Genomic DNA, 14997 nt, shown 5'->3' with positions numbered 1-14997 from the left:
CCATTTATTTTTTGCCTCGCATGTGAATATTGTGCCGGCAAAAATATCCACTGTCATAATTTCAAAGAATGCTCCGCTCCGGCGTTCCGCGAGCTGTGAATGACTTTCGAAATGTGTCCCGCGACCAGTTGGTTGTTTTAGAAGGCGTGTGATTGAATTTTATTTTACAGTGGATAGCAACAAAATTTAGAGGGACATTTTATTCTTGTGTTTTTATTTGAATTCGAACGATTTACTTTGAATATTTTCAGGCCAGTTGCTCTCAATATATATCGTTAGCCCAGCATAAACTGCCTCTGTTTGACTTAGTATACGGTATGAAATTCATATTTTTACAAAAAATCTTAGTGGTTCTTTAGAAGTCTGCGACGCGAAGCAACAAGAAAACAGGATTTTACGAGAAACGAAATCTTAATTCTAATGTAATCGTTTTATTATTAATCAGCGCATTGAACACTGTCAATTCTCCTAATTTTGTAAAAGCTAACATAAATCCACTTCAATTCAGTCAAATTGGCAAGAATCACGCCCAAGAAAGAAAAATAGTCAGGTCTGTACGCGTGTCGGCTTAGTAGATTATCTTGGCTTGGGCCAGGCCTGGCCGTATGTTCCAAATGCTTATCGTCCGCAATCAAGTTGGAGTCTCAAATAAACCAGTATAACTTGCGACCTCGAGATCCTTAACAATTGAGCATTATCAAAGTGTGCTTTTTAACTGGTATTTCTGAGTATTGGGCTAGGTAGAGTGTGCGAATGCTGCCATTGTAATGTAGGCAGTGGTCCAACTGGCACAGCCTGTACGGAACTGGCGGACTATTCATTAGAACAAAGGATTTGCCGTTGTGATGTGTAGTTTTAGTTAGTGATTTAGAGACGCTCGTTCATAACTTAATGGAAGCTAGCACTGTTAAAGCAAAATTGAGACATCTCTCTTGTGATAAAATACCTAACCAGAGCCGAACATAACTCAATTATCTCAATACCCACGGGCTTAAACTAGGAATTATGGCGTCACAGCAAAATTATGAGCTGAACATCCCTGCAACTGGGTATTTACAAACCTATATCTTGATACATTGGTGACTTCTCTTTACATTCAGAAACCCCAAACGATTATACATAATATCATTAAGTTATTAACCTTAATTCATCGAGTAATAAACATACTCGTAGAACGCACCTTTTTTTATACCGCTATAAGTTTTATACTGCAAATAACGGCATAATTATAAAGATAACATTTTATGTGATACCTACTCAAATTTGTTACTACTGAAATAAAAAAAATTGCGTGGCATTTGAAGGAATATAACTAATGTAACTAACATAAATTAGTAGGTAATAAAACCGAACTAAGGACATCTAAGCACAAATTGAGGTAGTCCCATAGTATTATATAATACTTGTGTTGTCGGTACTTAGACAACGATATATATATATATAAATAAATATTTAAATACATAGAAAACATCCATGACTCAGGAATAAAATATTTGCGTTCATCACACTAATAACTCCTTGTACCAGGATTTGAACCCGGCACCATCGGCTTCATAAGCAGGGTTACTACCAATGAGCGGAATTCTTCATAGCAAAAATCAAACTGTCAGAGGGATTGACCTAACTGTTTTATCGACTTATCGATGTTACGGAATAATATCGCATTAGGTATCCATAATCAACTTAAAAGATTATTCTGTAACATTTGACCTCTTTGATAAGCAATTTGCATCTCTGTATTAAAGTAAATCATGTCAGCGTCACATATGTCATTTATATCACTTAAGTTTTCATGAGTGATTTCCGTGCCGTGTTACTAAAATGGTTAATCCTAAAAGAAAACAATAAAAAAATGGATACAGAAAGATTCTTATTTCAGTTTCAAAGAAGATTCTTCCACAATATATTGCTCTAAATGTTACGTTCATTTACATCATAAAAGTATTTTCTGTTTTATTCTTTACTATTATACCAAAATACAGTGGCGGTCAGCTAATTAGGGACACCTGTGTTTCGTTAAGTGACAAATATTTATCGATAAGTCGATAAAACAGTTAGGTCAATCCCTCTGACAGTTTGATTTTTGCTATGAAGAATTCCGCTCATTGGTTACTACCCACTAGGCCACACCGGTCGTCCTATCGGCCCGATTCGAAGAATGATTAAGACACGTTTAAGATCTCGGAACGATCTTTAAAAGATCGATAACTAAACGACATGTCAAAATTGACTTTTTTTTCGATTCCGCTGTGATCCCAATAAGAATCCCGAATCGAGCTGTTTCTGTCATTTATACGACATACAAACGATATCTAAATGAGAACTTACCTAAACCAGAACTTATTGTTATCGTATCTCATTCTTCGAATCGAACCGTATATTGTATTTAAAAGTACTTGTTACATACCCCTTTAACGGGCCACATTTGAAAAACTATGATTCAAGTCTCATTGCCACTTTGAAATAAATTACGAAAAATCTTTTTAAAAGAGTAATTAATGATGTCTGTAAAGAATTCATACATTTTAGATATATAAAGCCGTGTATACACGCACTTGTAATCCGGGAACACGCGACGCTCGCATGTGCAAACACATTTCTACTTACACGTCCGCAATGAGATAATGTAATTACGCGGGTGTCGTGTTTCCGTTTTTGTTGAAGGGCGAAAAATTACTACTATTGTAGTAGTCGTTTCATAAATAATGATAGAGTTTGATGTTGTGTTGTGGGGATTGACTTGGTGGTATCAAAATTAGATTAAATCAAATTAAGTACTCAATAGTATATTGCAGTAGCATATGCTATAAGTGATATACCGAATGCTAAAGATAAATTTATCTAGTGTACATTATCTTAACTCTCATAGTTAGCCAATTCCATCTTACATTCCGAAGTCAAAATGTTATTTTGTTATCATTCGACGTCATGTTGTTACATGGACGAAAATGCACGTGATAACAAAATGACTTCATTTTGATATTAGAATGTCTTAGTTGTTCAACATATATAACTATCACTCTTTGTTAAGCTGTTACAGCATAGTAGATACTTTTGACGCGTTGTTTGATCCGCTACTTTTGATGCTGACTGTACCGATGCACCCGTGAAACCCGTGAACAAGATGCATGTAACTGCGTCGAAATATCGGGAGCTCAAAAACAATACAAAAGGTAATCACGGCCAATAATCCGTTCGATATAAGTCTACTTAAGTTTGAATTTACTTTAATGATTTTGTCGGTGGAGAAACTCAGCCAACCAGTCCGCACATGACTTCATATCAATCGCCTTTGTTAAACGGTACACGTATAATTATGAACCAAGTACAGATACACGTTTTTAGCATCAAACAAAATTAAAAAAAAATAAAGTTTCAATTGTCTTCACAAATATGCGCAGCGCTTAAGACTGCGCGATAAAGATTCCATCAAATATTGATTTTCCTCTTCGATACAGAAATGGAATAAATTGGAATATTAATTTCGCATAACAATGGCTACAAACAAATTAAAGTGTCACAGATGTTCCGCTCAGATCTTGTTGTTTTCATTTATTTCTAACCTGTGTGCGCCCTGCGACTCCGCTTTCTAAAGCTTGGCGAGGAATTGCTTTTAAATATCAATTTATGGGTCTTTGAATTTATTAATCCCATCAAAAACATAAATGTGAAATAGGAGCTGAATTCAATATTATTAAGAATATGCGTCTAGCTACTACTACTAGCCAAGTCAAATTCTGAACTTTAAATACATCTGAAGAAAGCTAGAACTTGGCTCCCATACATGGACACCTGCAACACCAGAGGGCTGCCAAGTACGTGTCTAGCCTTTAAGATGGTAATTAATACGCTCTTTAATATTCTGATTGTTATTGTTCTTTACATTTTTTTGGCGTTTTTAACATTTCTCGGATGTATAAACATAGAATTTTTATTTAATTTTTATAGTTATGAATATTAAGATTTTAATATTAAATAAACCATCGCGTGAAGCTGATAATCCCGAGCAAAATGCATTCAGTATATATTTTGTTGCTCATGAATCTTATGATTGCAAATAGAGCCACGCCACGAATTTACATAGGTACAAAAATAAATAACACCAACACAAATAAACAACCACAGAAATCGTTTATATTTTGTCATGGGTAAAAATCGCGTGTGTGATAAGCCAAAACTTATCAGGTACCAATTTAAAATTAACTTAAAATAGCCAAACTCTAACTTCGCCCGAGCGCACGAGCTCCCTCAATTATTTATGCTTCATATGAAGCACGTAACACTATTTTAAGTAGAACAAATTGTTTTACCTAAAGGCGGCATCGCGTGCCATCGCCAATTTACACGAAACGTATCAGAAAATACATGCTGATGCGTTATAAAAATATGCTAACGTGAATGTTTTTATTCCATATGCAAATTGATTGAATCAATGAAGGGTTGTCTGCGTGTTATGTTTTGTTTAGTAAAAGCAATAATGGCCTTGGTGGATTTATGCCATTTTTTACAAGCTTTTATTTAAGTTAATGCTGATTGTATGTTAGTAAATAAGTAACTCTCGAAAAGACAAAAAACAAAGAAAGCTCTGAGTAAGATAGGACAGTGGTTGATTGTGTAAAAAAACTACTCACTGTGTAAAGCTAGAAGGTAGGTTTTTTTATTACGCCTATTACTTCCTGAAAAATTATATATTTAGCATTTTTTATTTCCTTTAATATATTAAAAATATAGGGTTCTACTCGTATTTTCGATTTTTAAAGTCAGACATATAAAGGCTGTAAAAAAATTACCAGTCACGTGTGAAAATTATTGACTCTTAATAGCCCAATTCGAGGTTTCGTTATTCGATCTGTTTCCGATATGATACTGATCTGTGTGACGTATTTGATTGAAGAAATGCCACTTTTGCACTGACAGATCATTATCATATATGAAACAGATGGAACAACTAAAACTCGAGTTGGCCCGTGAGTACAATGTACATACTCGTAGTTTATATTCGTTCTCATTTTAATAACGAACTGCAAACTGAAGTATAAATTAACACTGAAGTCGAATGCTTAAGCCCTTGTCATTACTTACACGTTCCGCCTTAATATTCAGTGAGTTTCCTACATTGTGGTGACCTCGTTCCATCTCGGCATTCTTGAGAAAAGATAGTTCATTTAATAAATGGCCCGCTACGCCCCTCATCAGTCTCGACTTTGTGCTGTAGATATTGTAAGGAAATATGGTTATTATTGGATGTCTTTGACGCGGCGTGCGTTAGAACTGATGATAGTGATGATATACGTACTCTCCTGAAGTGATGTACATACCTACATCAATTTGATAAATATCAATATTATTTTTTAACATTTTCAAACTTTTTTTTATGGAGGATAGGCAGGCGTTTGACCACGATCACGCCTGATGGTAAGTGTTGATGCGGTCTACGGTGGAGCACGCTTACCTATGAGATACCTATTTACTCTAGCTTTGAAGAAATTCAGAATACACTCATGTGGAAACACAGACTCGGGCAGGGCATTCCACTCCTTGGCAATTCGCATAAGGAACGTTGAAGCGAAACGCTGCGTGCGTATTTGTGGAATACCTACCATGAAGCGATGCCGAAGTGCCGATGGTCTGGTAGTCCGATCGTGAAATGGGGACGGAGGAATAAGGTTGCTGCTACATAGCTTGGTGCTGGTTGGGGTGGAAACTTTGTACTACTGGTATCCTCATAATCATAAGCAATTTTGATTGACCTTCTTTTCCTTTTCGTCATAACGCTATACTTGTTTTCGTAGGCACCAGTACAAAAATGTCTTACAAGAACGATGACCATTTGAATTTTGTCGCTGAAAAACTGGTAGAAAAAGCAAATATAAAACTAAATATATAACGCTTATTAACCTTTTTATTTCATACCAACATCAATCAAATCAAAATTAAATTGTAAACATTCTAATAATTGCTTTAATCTTCGAATTAAAATCCTGCACCAAACTGTTTCTATTTAGACCAATGGTTTATTGTTTATTTATTAACTAACTTACACTAACAGGTATGCCAATCAATGGTTGACTGGTACAGAATGCCTCAAGGCGTTAAGTCCGCCATTCGCACTCTTTTTTTGTAAATTTGTGCAATACAGTAATAAATAATAAATAAATAATGTATAGCTAAACTTAGACTAAAGAGTATATGTAAACTGCTTACAAATATTTATTGCATTGTAAAAAGTTGATTCAATTTACAAGGAAAACAACTTGCTTACAAAGTACATAAAAAGAAACAATAATACTAATACAAGCAAACCAGGTCAACAATTTGATCGTAAGCTCAGTTCTTATACACAAACTCTTTCCTAATGCACTGGAGCTGGAACTACTTGCAGCGCACCCTACTTCCAGCATCTTGACCCCGTTCTAATGAAACCTATTTTTAAAAGCATCTCCTAATTAATAGCTAACTTACCGCTACATTAAACTAATAGGTAATTAACATTAATCTTGTGCGAGCAGACGAAAAAGTAATTATAAGAAATGACAATGTCTACTTACGAAACTACAGGAATAAGGGGTCTGGTTACGTAAAGAGATAGAAATTGAGTACGAGTACATATCCTTTATTTTATCTTCATTTTACCGAGCATTATTTTATTAATATGTCGACAAATTCTCTAAAACGAGAAATTGTATAAACGCAATTTTTGTTATTTCGAGATTATTTCAAAGAAATTTCTACGAAAGAATCGTTTTTCTCGTGTATAATACCTGATATTTGCCATACCCTATTCAGGGTATCATGTGGTACCATATGATATGTATAAGAACTAAATATTTACCATGGTTTGCAAGAAAAGAATACTGAATAAGTACTAATCGCAAAAACCCTAAACTATGTAGAACAAACTATTTGATCTTGACTGAGGTAACAAACGCGACAAATTATTAGTGAAAACATGCATAGTTCCAGTAAAATCTGGAAAAATATCGTTTAAAATAAGTTCTTACAAAAAGAACGGTCAAGTTAAGAACCTCACTTTTTAAGTCTATTGTAGAAAGAATATTAATTACATTAGTCTCGGCCATCCAGCTATTCAACTGAAAAATTCCAGCACAAAAGGAGTGAATAGTAATGTAAACTCCGCTATAGCAATAAGTCTCCATCAAGTAACGTAATAGCATCGGATGTCGCGGAGCCGGCCACATCCGCGGGCATTAGAAGAAATCATAATTAATCGTTCTGCTCCCCGCCCGCTCCACTTAATAGAGAGCTTTCTACTTTCTACCGGTTTCCATGTTTTCCCCGAGACGTAATAAATTAATCTCCATTCCTAGTTTCCTTTGGCTGAAAGAAAAAACAAAGAGCAGCAACTTTAGAGGTACTTTTCCTGCTGTTTCGTGCGTTAACCCACAACTTCACGAAACGCTTAAGCAGGTGGAAGTTGTTTGTTTATTTTCAGCTAGTTGCAGTGTAGATGTGCAGTATTTAGAAATTATTAGGGTTTACTTGAGTTCTGTTGCGCAATAGCAGTAGAGCAGTAAAAATATTATGGCATTTAGAAACTATTAAAAATATTATTGATATTGTTGTTAGGTTTTAATTCATAGTAAAACATTTTATAAATTTGTTTTATAAGTAATAAATTATAAAAAAATCTGTATTTGTTTACATTATTGGTCATTTCTATTGAAATCTACTTTATAATAACAAATATGTGTAAATGAATATATTTGGTATTTATAAAATTCATTTTAAAATCACTACGTGACCGCAGCTGGCAAAACGTCACCTTACTATGCAGCTGGCTGTACATTTGATATTCTTCCAAAAATATGTAAACCTTTACTAATGTGCGTGGTTGTATTTAAAATCCTAAAACCTAATTTTGTACGTACTTACATACGTATTTTCATGTAGCTGTCGATTTCAGAAAGCCTTTTGCTCATTTTCTGCTTTTGTGGTTTAGACGCTAATAATAGACTACGTAATTTACAATATTACTTTCTATTACTCATATTCATGACATATAAAAAACAACCTTAACTTGTGTGTTGTTAAGATCGCTTTAAAGAGTAAAAAAAAGACAGGAGGTTCGGGAAATAAGCGGTCCAATTTTAGGAAGAACGTGCTCAGACAAGGCGTAATTGTTTGATTAAATATTAATATGTATTAAGAAGAGATAAGCAGTTATAATTTCGTGTAAGTAGTAAAATCCGTATCAATGGTACTAGTTCTTTGCTTAATACAGGAATAATAGAATAATCTAAAAATATCAAAGAGTAAGATTAAAGTAAATAATCGCTCCGAAATAAAATCCATCCATCCATTATAATGTAGCCTAGTGCAAAAAAGCGCAGTTTTTTTTAGCTATTCGGCAACTTCTTTTGAAAGTATCAATCTCGTTTTGTATCAATTGTTTGTTCAAATTAAAATTTTCTTATGCACTTTAAAATTTTAATTCAAGAAGTTCTCTGAAAATTAAATAAGTTTATTTGCATATTAACATTAATTATAATAAATTACCTACTGATGTACTTATATCTCAAACTTATTTTAAGTATTTTTTCCCGTATAGTAGTTTTGACACATACAACATTCTTACATTTAATATTCCTAAGTCTCACCAAAGCTTTAAAATATCTACGGGTTGTCTAAAATAGATCGCACATATATTTACCTACTAAATATAAAAATAACAATTAATTACATAGTTATGAACTTATGACTATTATCTATCTTATATATCTCCGAAACCGAAACCGAAGGTTTGCCGGTTTTGCTCTACTTTTCGCCGTATTTTAAATGGAATTGGAAAATTTAAATGGAACTTTTGGACGTTTACTACCGAAAATACAATCTTTTAAGTTTCGGCGCGGCCGAAAGATTAGGCAGTTTTTTGGCCAAAAGCAAACCATTGGTCAAAACATGATTTTCATGCCGAATCCTGCCGAAATCGAAACCAAAACCGAAATTTTGGTCGGACACTATTATAAGTACTTGTAGTTCATTCGCGTTAACAATGCAGTGAATCCATCATTTCCACGTCACATACCAATCAAATCGTTTCTTATTAGAAAGTCAAGTTCACAGTGTCCAGTTCAAGGCATACTTTCGCACGCAACGGTTGTGTCCTATCCTTTGTGTGTTAACCGATTTAATTTAAATGATGATCCACTGCATTCTTAACGCGAACATTCGTTAACAAAAACATAAACGAAAACTATTTCAAACCACATCCGAATATTAAAAGATTAAGGCGACACAATTGGACCTGGCTGCATACCAGTGTATGTACTATCACAATTAAAATGTAGTAACGCTCCACGAAATTCATATAAATTCACTGTACTTGCTACATTTTAATTTAACTGTCATGGGACCTTGATCGCGGGCAACTGCCGACCTTTACCTCGACTTATAATTTTAAAATGGCGTATATTCATAGGAATTACAAGGTTGATAAGTATATAGTTCACTGTGAGTAGAAGTAGTGGTTATAATACTGTTCATTAGCTTGGCAAGAAATATGAGTACTTAGGTATAATTACCTGCATATTTACGCCCTTCTGCGCATAAAATCCGTATGATAGGTATCTGCAATTAGTTCCGACGAGTATATAACCGCATGTGATCACGGTATACGTTTGACTTAGTTTAGTTTTATTATTATATTAGTTTTTGAAATATAATAATGTGTTGTGATAATTATCTTTTTGTAATAAAAAAGAGAATATTCACTATGACTACGAACTGGCTGGTCAGAAACTAGAATGTACTTAAGTTATTGTAAATGACCTCGGCATTTGGTTCGATGAAATACTGAATTTTAGGTACAGTCAGCATCAATAGTAGCGGATAAAACAACGCGCCAAAAGTATCTGATATTCCGGATAACTTTTCCAAATATAGATAAATAAATTTCTAGAATTTACGTTCATAAGTCTTTCTTCTTTTTAAAATATTTGAGAGTCTTAATTGTTCAAACAACGCTTCAAAAGTATCTACCATTCTGTAGCAGTTTAACAAAGAGCTACAGAATAAATTTAAAAGTGGAAAAATTACTGTCTTGGGTGAGACTTGAACTCACGGCCTCTGGAGCGATACTCCAGCGCTCTGCCATCTGAGCCACCAAGTCCTCATCCATAGACAGCAAATTTTCCACCATATTCCACCATATATATTAATTTAGTATGGGTAGCACATCGTTACTGGTGAATTTCCAATATGACTTGGAACTCCGGTAGCCGTCTAAGAAGTGTAACGTTCTTACGGTAGATGTCACTAGGGTCGCCCTAGACCCATATGGTGGAAAATTTGCTACCTTTCGATGAGGTCTTGGTGGCTCAGATAGCAGAGCGCTGGAGTATCGATCCAGAGGCCGTGAGTTCAAGTCTCACCCAAGACAGTAATTTTTCAACTTTTAAATTTATTAGCTTAATAGCATCGTTCGCAGACGTTTATGCTTGTTAAAAATTAATTTAGTATGGGTAGCACATCGTTACTGGTGAATTTCCAATATGACTTGGAACTCCGGTAGCCGTCTAAGAAGTGTAACGTTCTTATGGTAGATGTCGCTAGGGTCCCCTAGACCCATATGGTGGAAAATTTGCTGCCTATGGATGAGGTCTTGGTGGCTCAGATGGCAGAGCGCTGGAGTATCGATCCAGTGGCCGTGAGTTCAAGTGAGTAGTGGATCAGAATTCGTGTAGGCATAGAGGTATAATATATAATGCATGTTTCATTAGTGTTTCTACCTTACCTACCTTACCTTTCATAGTGAATGTTTTAAAGCAACTGTATATTATCGTTATATGAAATAAGCAAAACTTTTCTAAACAGATTTGTAATAGACCTAGAATGTAGACCTGGATATCGTACCATGTATTTAAACGCCAGACTTGTCATACAACTTTGTTGCTCTTGCAATACTTACGTAATCTGGGCGAAGTGCGAGAAAATTATGGCATGCAATGTAACAGGGAAACTTACCTAGTTAAAGAGTTTTCCAAATCACGTCTATATCTATACCGGGCCGCTAACTGACTTGGCCACAATTATCGAATTAACTCTCTACAGTAGTTGCTGTGAAAATATGACATTTATAATAGCCCTTACACAAATACACTTAAATTATTGCTCAAAGGTTGACTGGAAGAGATCCCTTATAGGGATAAGTTCGCCTTTGTACATTGCCAATTTTTTTATTGTATTTTACTAGTCCCTTATATACAATAAAGTGTTTACATACATACATACATGCATACATACATTATTATTTTTTTTTTTTATAAAAACACATGTAAATGAGATGACAGTCAGACAATGTGTGTGCGTGTGCGTGTGCGTGAGCGAATGCGTGCGTGCGCGCGCGCGCGTGTGTGTGTGTGTGTGTGTGTGTGTGTGTGTGTGTGTGTGTGTGTGTGTGTGTGTGTGTGTGTGTGTGTGTGTGTGTGTGTGTGTGTGTGTGTGTGTGTTTGTGTGTATGCGTATACACTCGTGGTATGGTTTTGAGTGAATATCAAGTTTCCTGTTGATTTTATTGTAGAGGTATGAAGATTTAGCATTGCACTGCGCTGCGAGCTGTATGTGAGGTCATAGCTACGTTTACTATTTTTCTTTTACTTACTAGGATTCTCTCTCTCTCTCTTTCTCTTCTCAGCATATATGCGTCCACTGCTGACCATATGCCTCTTTCATGGATTTCCATGTTGTTCTGCATGCGGCGGTTCTATGCTAGGTCAGCCCTGCCGTCTTTCTGATATCGTCCGACCATCTGGCTCGTGGTTTTCCGTCACCTCGGCTTCCCAGTCGAGGTCTCCAGAACAGTACTCGCTGGCCCCATCGGTCATCATCCCTGTGAGATATATGGCCGGCCCATTCCCACTTCAGCTGCGCAATTCTTTTGGCGATGTCGGAAACTTGTGTGCGTTGGCGACTGTCCACATTCCGAATTCTGTCTTGCAGAGATATCAGTCTTGTTTTCAGTGACTGCGGGATGTTGATTGCAAGATAAATAGTTTTCTGACCGAAAGGAGATCACTGATCTGATAAAAAAATTATCTTTTCTTGAAATACATGACCTTTATCAGAGCACGTTGACAAGGTTCAAGGTATATAAATTGACTTTTTGCCGCATTTCCCCAGATTATGTGACGTGATGTGATGTAAAATACGAGTATGTGTTCATGAAAAGCAGAAAGCTTCATATTATGCTTTTTGATTACACTACTTTATCTATCCATCAGTAGCGGCGCGTGAAAATTCTAGCTAGGCAACTCGGAACAAAAAAAAACACCTTAACATTATGTACTTTTTTTTTTCACGATAAAAGTGAGGCGTGCGCTAGGTGTGTCCTTGGGCGCGACCTTTTGCAGTTAGTGTATAACCACCTTTGCCATACTATTATACCTACACACAACATACAAAATATCACTGGTTTAGTAACTTTATATATAAATTTGTGCACACAAGTAAGTAAAATCACATAAAAACATTTAAAACTCTAATAATAACAACAAGCCTTGGTAACAACCGTGACGGGAGTGTTCACAAACACACAAATTCTAAAACCTATTACTACAAACCTACAAACAGTACTTTCTTTGAAGAAACGTTCTTTATCAAATTATTAAACTTGAGACTACATAAGATTCTTGGATTTTTCTATTAAAATTCATCTTTTTTTTAAAGGTTTTTACAAAAATTGGTATCAATGATAGTAAATACTGTACAATTTTACCCATTTATTCAATTCAATGTTTTTGTATGGCAATATTAAGCATTCGCGCGGCAAACGCCACCCGATTCAAAATTGTGAAACATTACACTCCAATATAAATCTTACCTGTTTGTATTTAAGGTTTAAATTCAAATGAAGCAGCATGTTAATAATAACTAACGTTGTCGCGGCCGTGTACAGAGGGCCTACCGCGTACCCCGAAGTTCGCAAATTGCGAGCATCTTTCTCTGTCACACTAGTTACGCCATTGGAGTAAAAGAGAAAGTAGCCCGCAACTTGCGTACTACGGTGTTCGCGGTAGGCCCCTCAGTGTTCGCGGACTTTATGAATATGTGCGTGCATTTTTCCAATATAAACCTTATGCTATTACGTTTAAGGTTTTTATTCAAATGAATAACCCGATACAAGACCGAGTTGCTTTGAAGCTCATTCGCTTGAACTCTCTATAGCAAACTTTATGAGCGTGTGCGTGAGTTTTCGTATCTGTGTAGTGGCGCATGAATGAATAGTCAAGCTTAGCTTCACTTCGCGCGCCTGCTATGATTAGTGCTTTAGTAAATCGTGTTATCAATTCCAAGGTAATGTAATACGTAGTGTTTTCATTATGGATATATTTTTAATTTTAATGATGATATATAAGTTTGGTTTATATAGCAATAAATTTTAGGCAAGCCGGTGGGAATCGAGTTGTATGGACCCGCCGCCCCTGCTATCCATATTACAAGCTCTCTATTATGTGTTCAGGAACCGCAAGTTACAGGGAGGCCACCCTCTTTCACAACACTGCGTGGAAGTCAGCTGTGCTCCACTCGGCGAACATTCCTGATGCGCTGCAGCGCCAGGGCAGCCCCAAAAAATCCCTGAAGGCCTTTATTAGCCGTGATACTTCCGTATGTACAAACTTTCGAAAGTTGCGTGGATTATGATATCTAACACTTAAGGATTGACCGAAAATAAATGAGAAGTTATTATTGATATTTTTAACTTTAAACTTAACTAGCTAGAAATACTTTGTTTAAAGTTTATGCTAAATGTTTAAGCCGATACGTGCTTTAAAATTAATGGTACTTTATCTAAGTAATGTCATTGATTAATGGCAAATTTAAATAGAAAATTAGAGTAGCTAAAGAGACATAGGCACTACTTTAATAAGGCAACAACTATAAATAATAACTGGTGTCAAGCCAAGTACAAACAAGGTCAACGTCCACGTGCTACTAAGAATTTATTTTGAATGTATTTCCTTTGCCAGTTCAATTAAGTAACCTACCGAAAGTTAAGTTTAGCAAGCTCTTATCTGATAATTTTGTTTGCATGCAAATACTCGTACGCCTGGAGTGAATCAGCCGTAGTTTTTACTTTACTGTTTTATTGTTCACTGTTTATTCACACTGCATATCACTTGTTTGTGGATTCGTGCTAATATTCAATTTAAAAAAAAAGCGGCCAAGTGCGAGTCGGACTCGCCCATGAAGGGTTCCGTACCATTTATGACGTATTAAAAAAAACAACTTACTAGACCTCGTTCAAACCAATTTTCGGCGGAAGTTTGCATGGTACTCGTAATGTATATCATATATTTTTTTAGATTTGTCATTCTATTATTTTAGAAGTTACAGGGGGGGGGGGACACATTTTACCACTTTGGAAGTGTCTCTCGCGCAAACTATTCAATTTAGAAAAAAATGATGTTCGAAACCTAAATATCATTTTTGAAGACCTATCCATAGATACCCCACACGTATGGGTTTGATGAAAAAAAATTGTTTCTATAATTTTATGACGTATTAAAAAAAACTACTAACTAGATCTCGTTCAAACCAATTTTCGGTGGAAGTTTGCATGCTAATGTACATAATATTTTTTTTAGGTTTATCATTCTCTTATTTTAGAAGTTACAGGGGGGGGGACACACATTTTACCACTTTAGAAGTGTCTCTCGAGCAAACTATTCAGTTAAGAAAAAAATGATATTAGAAACCTCAATATAATTTTTGAAGACCTAAAAAAGATTTTTAGATTTTTTGAGTTTCAGTTCTAAGTATGGGGAACCCCCAAAATTTATTGTTTTTTTTTTCTATTTTTGTGTATTAAATCTTAATACGGTTCATAGAATATATCTACTAACCAAGTTTGAACAGTATAGCTCTTATAGTTTCGGGAAAAAGTGGCTGTGACATAAACGGACAGACAGACGGACATGACGAATCTATAAGGGTTCCGTTTTAAGAACCCTAAAAACAGGTAAATTGTAACGTAACAAG

Source organism: Cydia pomonella, chromosome 15 (assembly GCF_033807575.1).
Source record: "Cydia pomonella isolate Wapato2018A chromosome 15, ilCydPomo1, whole genome shotgun sequence".
Lineage (NCBI taxonomy): Eukaryota > Metazoa > Arthropoda > Insecta > Lepidoptera > Tortricidae > Cydia > Cydia pomonella.
The sequence above is the reverse complement of the archived record's forward strand: the minus strand, read 5'-3'. Positions refer to the sequence as shown.